This window comes from Phodopus roborovskii, unplaced genomic scaffold (genome assembly GCF_943737965.1).
Source record: "Phodopus roborovskii unplaced genomic scaffold, PHOROB, whole genome shotgun sequence".
NCBI classification, from domain to species: Eukaryota; Metazoa; Chordata; class Mammalia; order Rodentia; family Cricetidae; genus Phodopus; species Phodopus roborovskii.
Genome location: NW_026126436.1, coordinates 6,359,852 through 6,379,317, shown reverse-complemented (window position 1 = coordinate 6,379,317; position 19,466 = coordinate 6,359,852). Strand labels below are relative to the sequence as shown.

General features: G+C 37.9%; 1 protein-coding gene across 1 annotated transcript in view; it reads left to right on the top strand.

Annotated features, from left to right (window-relative positions):
* Positions 1–19,466, top strand: part of Lingo2 (leucine rich repeat and Ig domain containing 2) — a 486,815-nt gene that overhangs the window by 96,800 nt on the left and 370,549 nt on the right. Inside the window, exon 2 of the mRNA XM_051187524.1 lies at positions 18,131–18,163. The gene's annotated coding sequence lies outside the window, so the exon portion shown is untranslated. The remainder of the gene's footprint in view (positions 1–18,130; positions 18,164–19,466) is intronic.

Sequence of the window (19,466 nt, the reverse complement as noted above, 5' to 3'; positions counted from 1 at the left end):
TTAATAGGGTTATTTGGTGTTTTGTTGACTAGTTTCTTGAGTTCTTTGTATATTTTGTAGATCAGCCCTTTGCCGGATATAGGATCAGTGAAAATCTTTTCCCACTCTGTGGGCTGCCGTTTGGTCTTGTCCACTGTGTCCTTTGCCTTACAGAAGCTTCTAAGTTTGAAGAGGTCCCATTTATTAATTGATTGATTCTCTCAGTGTCTGTTCCCCTGGAGTTATATTCAGGAAGGAGGTTCCTATAATAATTTGTTCAAGGGTACCTCCTACTTTCTCTTCTAAGAGGTTCAATGTGGCTTGATTGATGTTGAGGTCTTTGATCCATTTGGACTTGAGTTTTGTGCATGGTGACAGACAAGGGTCTGTCTGCAGTCTTCTACACACCATCATCCAATTGTGCCAGCACCATTTGTTGAAGATGCTGTCTTCACCCCATTGTATAATTTCAGCTATTTGGTCGAAAATCAGGTGTTCATAGGTGTGTGGGTTAATATCAGGATTTTCAATTTGATTCCATTGGTCTACCTGTCTATTTTTATGCCAATACCAGGCTGTTTTTTGAACTATAGCTCTGTAGTAGAGTTTAAAGTCAGGAATGGTGATGCCTCTTGAAGTTCTTTTATTGTATAGGGTTGTTTTGGCTATCCTGGGTCTTTTGTTTTTCCATATAAAGTAGATTATTATACTTTTAAGGTCGGTGACGAATTGTGGTGAGATTTTAATGGGGATTGCATTGAATCTGTAGATTGCTTTTGGCAAGATTGCCATTTTTACTATGGTTATCCTACCTATCCAAGTGCATTGTAGATCATTTCATTTTCTGGTATCTTCTTTAATTTCTTTCTTTAGAGCCACAAAGTTCTTTTTATATAGGTCTTTTACTTGTTTGGTAGGCATTACACCAAGATACTTTATGTTGCTTGTGGCTGTTGTAAAGGGTGATGTTTCTCTGATTTCTTTCTCTGTCTCTTTGTCATCTGAAAAAAGTAGGGCTACTGATTTATTTTGAGTTTATTTTGTATCCTGCTAGTTTGCTGAAGGTGTTCATCAGCTGTAGGAGTTCCCTGGTAGAGTTTATTGGGTCGCATATGTAAACTATCATATCATCTGCAAATAGAGACAGTTTGACTTCTTCCTTTCCAATTTGGATCCCCTTGATCTCCTTTTGTTATCTTATAGCATTAGCTAGAATTTCTAGTACATTATTGAAGAGAGATGGAGAGAGAGGGCAGCCTTGTCTTGTTCCTGGTTTTAGAGGAATTGGCTTAAGTTTCTCTCCATTCAGTTTGATGTTGGCAGTTGGTTTGCTGTATATTGCTCTTATTATGTTTAGGTATGTTCCTGTTATCCCTGACCTTTCCAAGACCTTTATCCTGAAAGGGTGTTGAATTTTGTTGAAGGCTTTTTCAGCATCTAGGGAGATAATCATATGGTTTTCTTTTTCAGTTTGTTTATGTGGTGGATCACGTTGATATATTTTCATATGTTAAACCATCCCTGCATTCCAGGAATGAAGCCTACTTGGTCATGGTGGATGATTTCTCTGACGTATTCTTGAATATGTTTTGCCAGTATTTTATCGAGTATTTCTGCATCGATATTCATGAGGGATATTGGTTTGTAGTTTTCTTTCTTAGTTGTGTCTTTGCGAGGCTTGGGTACCAAGGTTATTGTGGCCTCATAAAAAGAGTTTGGCAATGAACCTTCTGTTTCTATTTTGTGGAACAGTTTGAAGAGTAGTGTTATTAGTTCTTCCTTGAATGTCTGGTAGAATTCTGCGCTGAATCCATCTGGCCCTGGACTTTTTTTTTTTTTTGGTTGGGAGGCTTTCGATGACTGTTTCTATTACATTGCGGGTTATAGGTCTATTTAAATTGTTTGTCTGTTCTTGATTTAATTTTGGTAAGTGATAGTTATCCAGAAATTTGTTCATTTCCTTTGAATTTTCAATTTTTGTGGAATACAGATATTCAAAGTATGACCAGAAAATTGTCTGGATTTCCTCTGAGTCCATTGTTATGTTCTCCTTTTCGTATCTGATTTTGTTAATTTTCATGTTCTCTCTCTGCTTTTTCGTTAATTTGGATAAAAGTTTTTCTATCTTGTTGATTTTCTCAAAAAACCAACTCTTCATTGCATTGATTTTTTGTATTGTTTTCCTGGTTTCTATTTTGTTGATTTTAGCCTTCAAGTTGATTATTTCCTGGCATCTACTCCTATGGGGGGTGAGTTTGCTTCTCTCTGTTCTAAGGCTTTCATTTGCACTATTAATTCTCTTATGTAACTATCCTCTGTTTTCTTCATATGGGCACTTAGTGCAATGAACTTCCCTCGTAGCACTGCTTTCAAAGTGTCCCATAAGTTCAGGTATGTTGTGTCCTCATTCTCATTGAATATTAGAAAGTCCTTCATTTCTTTCTTAATTTCTACTTTAACTCAGGAGTGGTGCAATTGCATTGATCAGTTTCCATGAGTTTGCAGGTTTTCTGCTACTTGTGTTGTTAAATTGCAATTTTAAGGCATGGTGGTCCGATAAGGTACAGGGGACTATTCCTATTTTCTTGTATCTGTTGAGGTTTGTTATGTCACCTAGTATGTGGTTGATTTTAGATAAGGTTCCATGTGGAGCAGAAAAGAACGTATATTTTTTGTCTTCGGATGGAATGTTCTATAGATGTCTGTTAACCCCAGTTGAGACATAACTTCTGTTATTTCTTTTGTTTCTTTGTTGAGTTTCTGATTTGTGATCTTCTCTAGTGTTGAGAGTGGTGTATTGATGTCTCCCACTATAAGAATGTGAGGTTTTATATGAGCTTTGAATTTTAATAGTATTTCTTTTACGAATGTGGGTGACTTTGTATTAGGTGCATAGATGTTCAGAACTGAGACTTTGTGTTGATGGATTTCTCCTGGGATGAATATGAAATGACAGTTTTCAACTCTTTTGATTAATTTTGGTTTGAAGTCTAAATTTTTAGATATTAGGTTAGCTATGCCTGCTTGCTTCTTATTTCCATTTGATTGTAAAATCTTTTCCCAACCCTTTACCCTGAGGTAATGTCTATCTTTGAAACGTAGATGTGTTTCTTTTATGCAGCAGAAGGATGGATTCTGTCTTCGTATCCATTCTGTTAGCCTGTGTCTTTTCATAGGTGAGTTAAGACCATTAATGTTGAGGGTGAGTAAGGACCATTGATTGTTGATGCTTGTTTGATTTAGGTTTGTTGTTGGCAGTGGTATTGTGAATATATTAGTTCTGCTTCACCCTTGGTTTCTGGTGTAGTTGGATTATCTGTTGCCTACATTTTTGCGGGCGTAGTTACCTTCCTTGGGTTGGAGTTTTCCTTCCAATACTTTCTGTAGGGCTGGATTTGTAGATACATATTGGGAAAATCTGGTTTTGTCATTAAATATCTTGTTTTCTCCATCTATAGTGATTGAGAGTTTTGCTGGATATAGTAGTTTAGGCTGGCATCCATGTTCTCTTAATAGTTTTAGAACATCTATCCAGGACCTTCTGGCCTTGAAGGTTTCCATGGAGAAGTCAGGTGTAATTTTGATAGGTCTGCCTTTATATGTTACCTGTCCTTTTTCCTTCGCTGCTCTTAATATTCTTTCTTTATTCTGTATGTTAGGTGCTTTATTATTATTATATATCAAGGGGTCTTGTTTCTTTGATCCAGCCTATTTGGGGTTCAGTATGCTTTTTTTTACTTTCATGGGCATGTTCTTCTTCAGATTTGGAAAGTTTTCCTCGATGATTTTGTTGAATATGTTTTCGGCACCTTTGAGCTGTGCTTCCTCACCTTCCTCTATGCCTATTAGTCTTAGGTTTGGCCTTTTCATGGTGTCCCACATTTCCTGTATGTTTTGTGTTAAGGATTTGTTGGATTTATGATTTTCTTTGGTTGATGAATCTATTTCTTCTAGTTTATCTTCTGTGCCTGAGATTCTTTCTTCTATATCTTGAATTCTGTTGGTTATGCTTGTGTCTCTGGTTCCCTATTTTTTTTGCCCAGTTTTTCTATTTCCAGCAATCCTTCAGTTTGTTATGCCTTTATTTTCTCTATTTCAGTTTTCAAGTCTTGAACCGTTTCCTTCACCTGGTTAATTGTTTTTTCTTGGCTTTCTGTACTTTCCTTAAGGAATTTGTTCATTTCTTCCACTGTTTTGTTTGTTTTTTCCTCCATTTCTTTAAGGGATTTTCTCACGTCTTCTTTGAGAGCCTCTATCATTTTTATGACAGAAATTTTTAAGTCGTTCCCTTCTGCTTCCTCTGCTTTGTTATTGTGTTCCGTTCTAGTTGGTGTAGATTCCCTAGATTCTGGTGGTGTCATGCTTTTCTTTCTGTTGTTAGGCGTTTTCTTGTATTGCCGTCTCCCCATAGCTTCTTCCAGCAGGTGTTGGTGGGGTCTCCCCTTCTCTCTATGGTACTTTCCTGATGGGCTTATGTGGGTCAGAGATTCAATATCTGTAGCTCTGGGTGGTCCAAGCTCTATAGGAGGTCTCTGCAGACAGGGACCCAGGGATGGGGTCAGGGCTGAGGATCCAGTAGAAGATGCCACTAGCCAATGGCTCTAGCCAATGGCTGGCATAAGAAGACAAAGCCTGCGCTGAAACTTGGAAAGATTTTGCAGGATAGTCAGCTCTCACTGGAATCTGGGACTCTCTAGCTCAGGCCTCTTTCTTTAGCAGAGGCCCAGATTTGGGGGTTAAGGATCTTGCTGGCAGGAACTCATAGTGGACCCGCAGAGATAGGTGGATCTCTGGGAGGGGCCCGGGGCTCCAGCAGAGGACTGGAGGTGGGGTCAGAGACCAAGCAGGTGGAAATTGCGGGTGGTCCTGCATGGATAGGTAGGTCTCCTTTGTTCAGAGTTGCTCTGAGGAGTCTCTGAAGTAGGGTGGAGTGTTGGCTCCACCCTCTGTGCCAGTGCTCAACCAAAGCAGCAGGGCAGTGGGCAGGGTAGGGCACAGGGGGGGCAGGCTCGCAGTGGGGATGGTTGGGGGTGTATCAGAGCTCCAAGGGTGCTCTCGATGGGGACAGGACACAGGAGCAGCAGGATCAGGGTCCAACCCAGGGAGTTCCGGTGGGGGGGGAGGTTGTAGGGGAGAGGCAGCACCAATTGGGCCCAGACTCACCTCTGGCCAATAGCTGGTAGAAGAGGACAAAGGCTGAGCTGAAACTTTGGGAGGTTTTGCAGGATAGTCAGATCTCACTGGAAACTGGAACTCTCCAGCTGAGGCCTCTTTCTTTAGCAGAGGCCTGGATTTGGGGGTCAAGGATCTTGCCAGCAGGAACTCAGAGTCTATACATTACATTTTTAAATGAGCTATATACACACAATACCTAAATAAGAGGAGAAATATACATATTACAAAATTGACCTTAAATTTGTATCAATAAATGAAAATCCATTCCAAAGCAAAGTATTCACATTTGTACCATAATCCCCTTTTTACCTTTAAAGAGATTGGTTGTGGTCATTAACCATTTATAACCAAGCCTATATAAATGAAAACAAATATTTATAAACTATATTTGGGAGTTTGGGTATCGGTCTTTCCAAACTATTTCCTGCTGGTAGGGGGCACTGTCATGGCGATCCTAGGAAGATGCAGTGGTCTGCAAGGCTGCCTTGTCCCAGGGACAATGCTTCAGCAGGTCTTGCTTGATCAAACCATGTTAGTCTGGAAGGAATCTACAGCTTTTCATTTTCTGTGGAAACAAAAATAGAACTTCTTTTTCCCAGTAACCTGTCCTTAAACTTAAATTTTGAAGTCAAATCATTTTTAAAATATATAAATTGGATTAATTCAGCAGCACTGATAATCAATTGTATTGTAGCAATTATTTCTTCCTTAGTAATTGAACAATTTAAAGACAATATCACAGCATACAGTATCCAGATTCTTTGTGTGCTTTCCATCTTCATGTGGCTTTTTCAATTACTTTATTTATTTTACTTTTAATTTTTCATTTTTTTGAGACATGGTTTCTCTGTATAACTTTGGCTGCCAGGTTTATTTGAAATCACAGAGATCTACTTGCCTCTGCCTCAGAGTGCTAGAATTAAAGGTGTATGCCACCACACCCAGCTACTCTCGTTTTATTACCCTGTTTCTATTTCTCTTTCAAGCCTATGGATATTTTAAAACACACTGTAAACCTTTAGAGATTTTTCTTAATCTGAATCTGCCTTTACTGTAAATCTTTATCTTTTTGTGACCACAAGTCTTTATCTGGTAAACAACAACATTGCTAAAATGAAAGCCACAGCTGTTTTATCCATGGTCTATCCAAGATGGTGGGGGGGGGGGATAATTTTACCACCAGAAGTGATAGCTGTGCTCACTGCCTTGGCCTATGTTACAATTTAGAGCATGCTGACAACTTGGAGATGTGGTCACTGCCATTACCAGCTCTCGCACACACCCTTAAGTTGTTAGCTGAGTTCTTTAAAAGTGGTGTGGTTTTTTTGCTGCTTATGCTGAGTCAGGAAACGTCTCTTAAAGGAACCATGCAAATCTCTGCTTGTCCCCAGCAAACAAGAGCCCAACTGAGGTAAATGCTGTTATTAAGAAGTCTTGCTTGTTACTGTTCTTTTGTTTCTAAAGCCCCTTTTTAAGTTTTTGCCAAGTTTTTAGTGAAAGTTCTTAGTAGCCATGTTTCTGGTGCCATTTTTTTATGAGTAAGTTTTCTGGCCAACCTGGTCCCACAGCAACACCAGCCCCAAATAATACACTTTATATATAAAGCTGTTAGCCTGTTACTAGCACTTCTTACTGACTAGTTCTGTCTTAAATATTAACCCATTTCTATTAATCTAAGTATTTCCATGTGTTCTCATCTTATCGGAGAGAGGGGCTGGTGTTCTGCTCTCTCTGTCCTCCATGTTGAATCTCCTCCCTACTACTTCCTCTTTCCTCCTAGTCTCCTGGTCCCATCTATCTTGCTTTCTTTTTGGCCAACAGTGTTTATTTATTAACCAATAAGAGAAACATATTTACAGACTGACATCTCCCATCATGAATGCTTCCATATGAAAATATCCTCAAAAACATAATTTAGATGTCTAAGATATTCTGACAATGCTTCTATAATTTGAGTATAGCTGTATGCCAAACTTTGTCAGCTCTCCAATGAAGGCCTTACCCCACCTGAAAAATGGATGAGGGGTGGAATGGATGGAGGCTGGGGTAGAGAGGAGGGAGGGGGCACTGGGGCCACTATGTAAAATGAAAAAAAAATCAAATTAAAAAAATAAGGCAAAAATATTATGGCTGTTGTACTTTTGTCAGGTATCACTAAATCTAGAGACTTCCTTCATTTTAATGTAATACCCCAGTCTGATGTGCTACATGTAATGTTTATTTGTATACAAAGAATTCTGGTGGGCGGATGGGTACTTCCTTGGAAATAACTTTTTTTGGTAAATACTGCATTTGACTTTTGCAATATGAGCTGTGGTATAGATGCTCACATATCATCTCCTGTATGATCATGTCACCATCACTAGGAGCCAGTCACAATCTCTGTCTTCTGTGAGCATTCCAAGCCACATACTATTATCAGTATTACCCAAACATCACTTTGCTTCTGTGATCACTTTTTAACAAAATTCTAGATTTTAATAGATTTTTAAAATAACCTTCTAGCTTCCTCTTGACTACAAAAATAATCTGTAAAATATTACAAAAATAGGCATGCCATGGAATGCTGTCCATATTTTATCTTTTCTTGTCTTCCAGAAATAGCTCTTCTTCCTTCATAGCATCTCTTCTGCCATTTTTGCTTATGAAACTTGACTCATCTTCATTATCTACTTACTCACATTAATTCTTCTGCATTCTTAGCACACTTTAGTATCAGTTTTCCTACAGGAAGTTCTCTCCCTTAAATTATCTCACACACTAAGGACCTTCTGAAACCACTGAGTTCAGTAACTTATTGCATTAATTTTGTTTTGAAGAAATACACCATTAGTCATCACTCAGTTTATTAATGTACTGATAGAGACCCTGAAACCAAGACAAAGTCATATACTATGCTGAATCATCTTCTACCTCCTTCTAGACACTATATATGTTCCAAATAAGCATGGTGAATAATGAACAAGTGGATGAGTGGTAGATGGATGAATGGACTGGCTATCTCTCAAAATGAGGGTTAGCTAACTTTTACCATAGTCAGATTGTAAATCTAATTTCTCTGTAGGATGTAGGAACTGTTTCAACTGTACATGTATATCAGAGACCAGGGAAACAATATGTAAACAGAGCATGTACTAGGACTTGGCCTGGAGTTTTCCAAACCCTGTCTTAAGGAAGGAGTAGTTCTGAAAAGCACCAGCCATCCTGAGTCTGATATAAAGCAGTATTCTCCCTCAGATCATGTCAAAATCTCTACATAAAACATTAGTATTTTTATTTATTTGTTCCAAAACAACTCACATGCCTCCTCCAGTCTTGTTCAAGTCCTTCCTTCTCTGGTATTACTGTGAACTTCATTAACTTAGATTTTCAGGTGGATTGTGCTCCACTTGTTTGAAGATGTTAGAACTGCTGGTACCCTAAGCAAATGTGATGTTTTGTCTACCCATGACAACTAAAAGTATAGCAGGATTCTTTCCTGTCTTTTTCTAGTTCCTTCTTTCAGGGAGAATAATAAAGTATAAAGTAGTATTCTACTTGAGGAAAACACATCACTCCTGCAGATGCTAAGACATTCTTCAGCTGTGTACCCTTGGCTGTGAACTGTGTTATGTACTATTGTTTGGGGATACAGAGTCAGCACTCTTGAGATTTCACTTGTAACTCAAGTCAACAAAAAAATGTTTTCTAGAAACAGGTAATCTGACCCTCCAGTCTCCATTCACCACACTACTCTACTTCCCCAATACATTAAACAAAAATGATTTCTGACCAGTTAACTAAGGCAACATTTTCTAATTCTGTCATTATGACCCCATCCAACAAATACTAAACAAACAGCCATGCTTTCACTACTACTTTTTTCACTATACTTTTACTACTACAACCCAAACTAAAACTTTCTCATGTCTAAATCACTACTCTGAATTCTTTAAGAACCCTGGTTCTTAAAGTCAATCATATAAATGTTTTTGCTATTCCAGCTACTCTCTGCTGCTCATTTGAAAATTTAATTAATAGTAACATCTTAAAACCATAATGTTCTTAAATAATTTTCACTCTGATGTTTTTCTATATAATCTTTCATATTATAAAATTCCAGATGAATGTGTGCATATTTGTGTGTTTGCATTCATGTGTCATTTGTGAGTGTTGTATCTGTATGTTTATGGATATGCATTGTGTGTTCATGTGTATATGATTGTATTCATGTACTTGTGTGTGGGGGGTGTTTTGTATGTAAGTATGTATTTGTGTATTTGCATATGTGTAGGTATATATGTGTGTGTGTGTGTGTGTGTGAGTGTGTGCGTGCGTGCACACATGTATGTGTTGAGGTTTGGGATGGAGGTGTAGGCATGCATTCTTTACCTATTTGACTGATTTGTTGGCATATAACATGGTGATGTTAAGCATACCTTATTATTATGTGCTGTTCTGGGAGTTGTGGGAAAATATGATTATTACCCTTGAATGTAAGATATTGTTCAGTGGAAACTGCAGAGCTTCTTGGTGAACTCAGGTGTATAACATTAATAGTCAAAATGTCCCTTTCTGGGTAGGTCATATATGTCTTTGTACCCTCTTCCCCATGGTGATTTGAAAGTAAAAGGCCCCCAGAAGGAGTGACACTATTAGACTATTAGGAGATGTTACAGCAGGTATGACTTTGTTGGAGGTCATTTGTCACTGTTGGGAGGGACTTTCACGTCTCAAAACACACTCATTTACCACTTCCTGTCAGCTGCAAGATGTAGAACTCTTAGCTACTTCTCCAGAACCATGTCTCCTGCAAAGTACCATATCCTCCCATAATGATAATGGACTGAACCACTGAACTGTAAGCCACTCAATTAAATGTTTTTCCTTATAAGACTTGCCTTAGTCATGGTGTCTCTTCGTAGCAATGGAAACCCTCACTAAGACACTCCCCAAGTTAATAATAATAGATGTATACACATATCTGTTCGTATCATTCTGAAGTTTATAGGTTTACATGAAATGAATCTATTTAATAAGCAAATGTTACCAGAATAAAACTAGAGTCTGACTTTAGACATTTCTTCAGTTTTACCAATTATTGGGCAAATAATAGTCTAACAAGTTCCTGATGGTCAGGTACTATATTCAATTTAAAGCTCACTGAGTGAGGTATGATGAACCAAACATACTACTTCTTCATTGGAAGTTCTATATTAACTCCATACTTATAAGGAAAGGTGCATGGTACAGCACGGATCTGGCATGAAGCTTTCATGGGGAGGCCATGCCAATAAACAGAGATGGAACATTTCAAGTTCTTCTGGTATTTGAAAAATCCTTGAAACAAATCCCATTAAAAAGGTATAAATATTATTTTATCCATTAGCTTGAGGCAGCATCAGCTCCAAAGGGAACAAATATTTCCTCGGTGTACAACTATTGTCCATTGCACACATCCACTTCCAATACATCTTATGGGGTTTCCTTTTGTTGTTTTCCTTTGAGGAATTTAACGAAATGGTTTGCATGAATTTTTACATTTAAACTCTCCTGAGTCCATGGTAGCAGTGGACCCATGTGAATGAATCTTTGATGCTACTTATACCTCAATAGAAAAATCATAATAATTTTACCTGGAATTAGAGCTGATGGATAAAATAAAGGAATTTATTGAAGAACTGAGTGAAATATTATTCAATGGTTCTAAAATCCTGACCATATTTTCTGAAAAGTGCATTAGATTTGGTAACCTCTCTGTTCTGATTGTAAAGGCTGCTTCAAGTAATGTTTTATTGAGCCATAAACGGTTCTGACTAAATTTCATGCCTGATAAAATCCTTACATTTATAGCATAAAATGTAAGCCCTCATCCTATAACTAATCTGTTAAGTTTCTGAGACAGAAAAGTCTTAGACCTTTTTGCATGACAAAATTAAGGGAGTAAATGTCATCATATGGATTTTTAAAACAGATTAGCATAATTAGGAATGTTGGTCATAATAATCTTGCCATTAGTCTTGAGATAATATTGAAATATATATAAACATATATATATATTGATACATGTATAAGTTCATACATATTATTTTAATAAGCTATTGTAAATTAGTATAGTAATATATTTAGTTACTAATCTCAGTAAATGCCTATTATTTAATAGTTAAATATAAATTAAATTTATCTTCCAACAACATACTTGCAAATATTATATAGCATTGAATAATGCCTTTTTATTTATAGTCTTAAGTATGTCATCATTATCTATATGTACTGCATAAATAAAATGCATTGCAAACTAGCTTAAGCTTTTCTTTTCTATGTATGCATATATGATATTTTAATTTTTTTATTTATTTTTTTATTTCATTCATTATTTTAAATGTCGATCCCAGTTCCCTCTCCCTCACTCACTTTTACCCACTCTGCTCTCTCACATTCACCCTAACCACTCTCCCCTCCCACCCCCCCACCCCAATTCCATATGTAGGGGAATACCATCCAGTTGGGGTCATGTAGATCTGACAGGTCATATGAAGTAGGGACTAGGGCTTCTCTCCTGTCTCTAGGTTAAGGAAGTTATCCCTCCATGGAGGATGTGTTCGCAAGGTCCTTTTGTGCACCAGGGAAACATCTTGGCTCTACTGTCTGAGGTCCCTTAGACTGCTCAGTCCTTCTGGCTGAGACCCATATTCAGGGGGGGCTGAGTCCGTCCCATGCTGGCTTCTCAGCTATCAGTCTGGGGGCCCATTAACTCCTCCTTGTTCATGTAAGCTGCCTCTATGTGTTTCTGCAGCCTGGTCTTGTCCTCTTCATCTGCATCTGGGTACTAGTTCAACTCAGTGTTTATGTATGGGTGTTTGCTCCTGTTTCCAACAGGTATTGGATGAGGGCTCCATGGATAATTTAGTTGTTGATCTCACTATCCTGGAAGGGCATTTATGGTAGGCTTTCCACGGATGCTCAAATTATTAGTTGGCGGCAGTCTTGTAGTTCTCTAGACCTTTCTTTGTGTTCAATTTTCTCTTCAAACCAATATTAGCTCACTCTTTTACGTTCTCTCTCTCTCTGTCTCTGTCTCTGTCTCTCTCTCTCCTGTCTTCTATTCCTAAGCAGACTCATTCTTCCTAGTCCCACGTGTTTTCCTCTCCTCCACCTCACTTTCTCCTACTTCTCTCTCCATTCACTCCCCCCAATTATCCTGTGCTCTGGGGGACATGTCCCTTCCCAGTTCTGTGAGGGACTTTATATGAATCTCTTAGAATACACCTTGTATCCTAGTTCCTCTGGTGGTGTTAATTATAGGCTGGTGATCCCTTGCTCTAGGTCTAAAAATCCATATATGAGTGAGTACATACTATGTTCCTCATTTTGTGATAGGGTTACCTCATTAAGGATGGTTTCTTCAAGTGCCATCATGAGCAAATTGGTATAGGAGACCACTTCCTGAACATAACTCCAGGTGCACAGACACTGAGAGAAACAATTAATAAATGGGACCTCTTCAAACTTTGAAGTTTCTGTAAGGCAAAGGACACAAGTCGACAAGACCAAACGGCAGCCCACAGACTGGGAAAAGATTTTCACCAATCCTATATCCGACAAAGGGCTGGTCTACAAAATATACAAAGAACTCAAGAAACTAGTCAACAAAACACAAAATAACCCTATTTAATAATGGGGTACAGAACTGAAGAAAGAATTATCAATAGAGGAAATCAAAAGGCTGAAAGACACTTAAGAAAGTGCTCAACATCCTTAGCTATCAGGGACATGCAAATCAAACAACTTTGAGAAACTATCTTACTCCTGCCAGAATGGCTAAAATTGGAAACACCAATGATAGCTCATGCTGGAGAGGATGTGGAGAAAGGGGAACACTCCTCCACTGCTGGTGGGAGTTCAAACTCATACAGCCATTTTGGAGATCAGTATGGCGGTTTCTCAGGAAAATGGGAATTAGTTTACCACAGGACCCGGCAATCCCTCTCTTAGGCATATACCCAAATGATCCACATACTTGCAACAAAGTCATCTGTTCAGCTATGTTCATAGCAGCACTATTTGTAATATCAAGAACCTGGAAGCAACCTAGATGCCCCTCAATTGAAGAATGGATAATGAAGATGTGGCACATCTACACAATGGAATACTACTCTGCAGAAAAAAATAATGGTAGCTTGAAATTTGTGGTTTAAGCTTTTCTAAAATGGGATATTAGAAGCTATAATGGGAAGGATATGGTCTTTGGAGCCATACACAGCCATGTTCCACTCTTTGTCTATGTCTCCTGAATTCTGTAATCTTGATTTCGATACATTTCCCTTACAATCACTGAAGTAGACATTTTACTGTGCTATCCACTCAGGATCTGTGTACTTGTAGGTGTCCCAAATCAAACAAAGAAGGGGTGGTTAGATGGAAACTGTCAGAAAGAGAAAAACTTCTGTTGACCACTGTTCACTCACTGTGGCAGACGGAAAAACAATCTGGGAGAAGAAAGCAGATGTGAACATCCATCAGTAAATCCCTCAGGCAGCTGAGGACAAGAGTTCTGGTCTCAAGGAGGAGCTGAATGACCCTGCAGCATCTGCAGGCTTTGTGTCTAGTAGGAGTTTCTGACAATAAGTCATTCCAAATCCTGGACGGTCACCTTTCTTGAGGTTCACCTTTCCTAAGGGTACTGCCATAAGGGAGAGTATCTTTTCCTTTTCTTTTTTCAGATTCTTATTTTTCTTTTATTGAAAGTAGATTTTTTTATATACAATATAGACTCTCTATAGTCTCTTCTTCCAATTCACTGAGGTCCTCCTCTCCCTCTCCCCATGTGTAGCCACACCCTTCCTGTTTCTCCTTAGAAAAGAAACAGGATTCTAATGAATAATACTAAAATAGAATAAAAAAAATCTAAATAAGACAATACAAACAAACAAAAATCAGCACAAGAAACACATATAGAAGCGCACGTTTGCACACACACACACACACACACACACACACACACACACACACGGATCATATAGAAACACAAAACTGGAAGCCACAGAATATACAGAAAGGACAAGTGTAGTGAGATACCAATCCACCCGCACCTGCTGCACTGACCACGATCATTGGTGCATGGGCACAGGTGCAGATGTGTCCTGTGTAGTCTGGGACCCCAGCTCGCTCTCTTGCTTCCTGGTCAGGTTGCAGAGAGCATGCGGGTTGCGTCCTTGGAGCGGGAACTGGTGGCCGTCATCTGTTTCAGGTGTAAGTGATTTCTTCCCAGAATAAACATCATTGGAGCTATACTGTGTCCCAATGAATCTTATTTCCTATGTGATATACACATAAGGCTCAAACAACAGCAGCAGCAAAAAGAATGCCCTGGTAAAGCATCAGGAGACAAACAGCCTTCGAAGATGCCATTGAGTTCATTTTGTCTTGGCTATCTGCTGCTTTACAATGAAATTTGCTAGAAGAAAACTAAGTTTTCATTTGCAAGTGGTTGTCTATTGGAGATAGGTTTTGGGTTAGGGATGGGCATTGTGTTCACTTCTCTCGTGCTTGGATCCTGTCTTGTGCAGACCAATTAGGACGATTACTAGGAATCAGTGTCTATCTCTGGGATGGTTTCAAGACTGTAGTTGATTTCTGCCATTGCCTGACCTACTGCAAACGTGAGAATTCATTGTATTCAGCTAATACCTCCACTGACTATTTTGGTTCATTTTGTGAATTGACACCAGCTAAAGGGTCTGAAATACTTTTCACCATTACTTACAAGGGCTACTGTATATTTTTATATCCTACTAAAAGATAATCAAGGAAAAATTAAGAAACACAGGTGACTTACCGCTATGCCAGGCATCCCCTGTCATCTAGGTGGATGTAGCCTCATCCTTGTCCCTGATGGTCTAGCAGCTTCTCCCTCTGCTCCCAGTTGTTTGCCATGGGTATCCAAATAGTTGTTCTTCTTCTTTAAAATAAGGCATGTCTTAATGATTAATGAAGTATTTCCCCTTTGCAAACAAGATTAGCTGGGGGCATAGGAATAAGAAACAAATTCCTTGCTTAGCCAACAGGAATAATGCTATATTGACAACTCAAATTCTCCCACTTTTGTTCTCAAATTCACATTCTATCCTTTTGTAAGACCCTCAGAATGAGGCGTCTTCCAGTTTCGGTCGATACCCCAAGAACTCAATGTCCAGTCCAGTTGCTGCAACACAAAAGAGGCTTTAACGAACAGGAAACATTTGCGCAAATGGGCTCCTCCAGCATGCAGGCTAGAGAGAAGGCCCCTCCCCTGGGCCCAGGTGTTTTTAAAGGCAAACCCACAAGCTTAGGGAGGGGGTGGGACCCTCTGTCCATTGAGTATGTGACCCTTGGAGGCCTGATGGTCTGCTTATTAAGGTCAACAGACCTTATGGCCTCAGGGTGTGCTAATTAATCTTGTCTGGGCAAACCTGAGTTGCATCTATCTCTTTGTTTCCTAAGGACCCTATTCACCACCTGCTGACTCACAGGAAAGGAGGGGCAGTGTGAATTCTTGTTATCTCAGGGCCTTATGAGAGGAAGTTAGCAAATTCCAAGGAACAGATATTGGTTTCCAGGTTAGTCCTTCATTAACATTACTTTTTTTGTCTTTCACCTTGAAGATGTAAGGAGGGAAAGAGTCACTGATTTTAAGTATTTAAATATATCCTTAGAGTAGTATCTCAGTATTGTGAGACACTTAATGGGACCGTTATTTGGGAGGGGGAGAGATTGATCCTAGGTTCTCTCACATACAGGCAAATGCTTCAATATTTAGTTATACTTCCACCCTCAGTTATACCTTTAATAGGCTGTCCTATTACTTCATCAGGACAGTATCCCCTAGTTCATACCATATGTACTGAACTGAGCATATCACATGATTATGTAGCCATTGCTTTACCAAGTTCAAAAATTTCATTTACCTTCAATGACATTATGAACCTTTTTGTATTGATGTCATAATCTTGTAGACTATATTTCTAAACAAGGCTGAATACCAACCAGGCATAGGGGCACATGCCAACCCTCACCTCTCTTCAGAGACCAATATTGAGAGAGAATTATTTCAAGGCCAGCCTTGACTGTAACAGGGAGTTTACGACCTTGTCTAATACATACTCACCAACTGTCTTAAGCACTTTGTTTTGGGTCTGGACAAATGTTGTTACTTCTTTCTCAGCTGAAAGTGATTGAAATAATAGTCAGACAAACAGCTGGTTGGTAGCTCTGAAGGAACATGCTAAAATTGAGGATCAATACTGCTTCCTGTGGCTGTCAAATTGGATCACTCATCTACTTTCTCATGTGTGAGAAATCAGGAGCAAATTATGAAATGATCCACATGGAACAGAAGAGAGTTACTGAGGAATGGAGAAGATGTGTTAAAAGGTGTGGGAGACATCTCAGACTTCCTGAAATGATACTTGAAATATAATAAAGCTAAGAAAATAAATTCTAAAGTGGTACATGATGTAAGACAGTCATAAGAATGAATTCTGTAAACACACTAATTTATGTATTTCATTCTTGTATGTTTATATCTTATTTTGTGTTCCCCTTACTCCCTTTTAACCTTACTCTAGTTTGTTGTTGTTTTGTTTTTTAATTAAATCTGGTCAATATGTCAAAATATAAAAGAACATGTAACTTGGCAAACTTGAGGAAATGAATTTGGTGAACTTAATTTATTGAAATAAAATAAAATCACATATAATGCTCAGAAATTCAATCTGTCTATAAAAGATTTGAGCATAGTAGGTGTGATTTATGTTTATTAATAAAGGTCTGTGGCTTCCATCCTTCTTGAAGTGTGATTCTGAAGAGTGATAATTTGAACATTTAGTTGTCTGTGGTTCTAATATATATATACTTTAAAAAACAATTTCTTGTTACAAAAATGAGCATTCTATATGTGTTTCCTGTACAAATATTATGAGGATGGAATTCACTTATATATCTATTAAGATAAGCTTAAGTATTGTCATCTATTCCAACAAATTATTTGTATGCAAAATATTTTATTACATACATGCAAAAGCTAATTTTGGAAACTAGTAGGTGACGTTATATGTATTAATGTGTCAGATGCTCTGTAAAACTTCAGATCATGGTGCAGAAGAAAAGACTACAAGTCTTTTCTTTATAAAATTAGGATATTACTTACTTCATGGGGTAGTTGTGTGAGTTAATTAAGAAAACTATGTCATTTATGTATTCCCAATGAAATGTATGTGTACTGTGCAGTGACTCTTGTAAACCTGAATTTGACACATTGCAAATAACAGCAATACTTCTATGCCTGAAGACACTTCTGAAATCCCAAAAGGATGCTTTATTTTAGTGTTTTCCTCTCACCTCCCATTCCTCAAAGAGAACAATGATTTGAAAACATTGGTTGGGTAAATACTGCATTATCATAATTACAATTTCCCTGAGAAAAGTGGCTTTCAGTTTGAATATGCAGCATCATAATTACAATTTCCATAAGGAATGTAGAGCAGTTATTATAAACAACATGATAATCACATAAGGGAGAATAGATTACTATGGCAGTGAAGAGAGAAAGATCTGAATCCTGTGTCCTGATTAGTATTTGAAAGGAGAATATATTGCAATGTTTTTTGAAAATAGTCTGGTTATGGAAAAATTATATCATGATAACACACTTTCATGAGTTGACTAAGCTTTGCCTGTATCATATTTCCTTTTATGTAACTTTATCATTTTTGATAAACATTTCCATAATTGCTATGTTACCAAGAAATTTTATAGAAGTAAACTAACAGAATTAAAAAGCACATTATTAGAATGGAAACTTTTACCAGGTGTACCCCTCCACAGTTAAACGTTTGTTTTCTTTCCAAAGTAAAATGAGAAGACTTTTTTAATATCTTTAAAGATGCCCTGCTTTTTATATCTGTTGCTTCAATTGTCTCTAACTTTAATATATTTTCTTTCCTTTCTCACTTTGTAGATGAGGTAAAAGAAGCAAAATGCAGCTTTCAAGGTTAGTGCTTTTCATAATGTTTGAACACACAATAATATAAAACAACTCATGAAAATAGCAAAGCCAAAATACCCTCAACTTTTCACAGATAACATAATGTTATGTTTTTATTTTCTCCACTACTGCATAGAAATTACATCATAAACTTTACCATAGAATAGTACTACAAACAAATATATTAGCAGAATAAATCTTGGAAATATTAAATAGATAGACATATTCAATATTTGACCTTAGCCATTCTGACAGATGTAAAATGGTATATCAGAATCATTTAGATTTTGCATTTTCCTAGTGGCCAAGGATGTTGAGCACTTCCTTAAACATCTTGCAGCCATTTGAGTTTCTTCTGTTGAGAATTCTCCATTCAGGTCTATAACCCCAATTTTTAAATTGGATTATTGGGTATTTTGATATCTAGTTTCTTGAGTTGTTTATATGTTTTGGAGATCAGCCCTCTGTGAGATGTGGGATTGGTGAATATCTTTTCCAAGACTCTCATTTTGTCTTCTTTACTGTGTCCTTTGCCTTACAGAACCATCTCAGTTTCAGGAGGTCCCATGTACTAATTGTTGCTCTCAGTGTCTGTGCTACTGGTGTTATATTAGGAAATGGTCTCTTGTACATTGAACCACTTCTCACTTTCTCTTCTATCAGGTTCAGTGTACCTGTATTTATTTTGAAGTCTTTGATCCACTTGGACTTGAGTTTTATAGGTTCTCTGAGTGTGCATGACAGTTATCTGGCTTGGGCAGTCTGTGGGGCCACTGGCAGTGGGACTAGGATTTATCCCTAGAGCATGAACTGACTTTTTGGAGCCCATTTCCTATGGAGGGATATCTTGCTCAACCTCCATACAGTGAGGAGCTTGGTCCTGCCTCAACTTGGTAGGCAAGATTTTGTTGACTCTCCAAACGCCTTACAGTTACTGAGGAGTGGATAGGGGGTTGAGTTGAGGGGAAGGTAGGGAGGAGCAGGAGAAAAGGAGTGAAAGGGAACTGCTCTTTGTATGTAAAATGAAAAAAAAACTTTTAGATAAACAAAAATTAAAAAATACTTAATATTTTCCATTCTATTCATCCAATTATTTTTACTTGTCTATCTTATATGTGTTTAGCAATGCTATTTATTGAATGTACATCATATACAAGACCATGCCAACTTATATCTTTCTATCCAAACTTTATCTGGTCTTCAAAAAATTAACAATACCCCTTCCTAACATTGCCTGATAATGCTAACAGCAAGCCTTCACCTATTATTAATAAATCCTTGACGGAACTTGCTATAGATGACAAGTAGG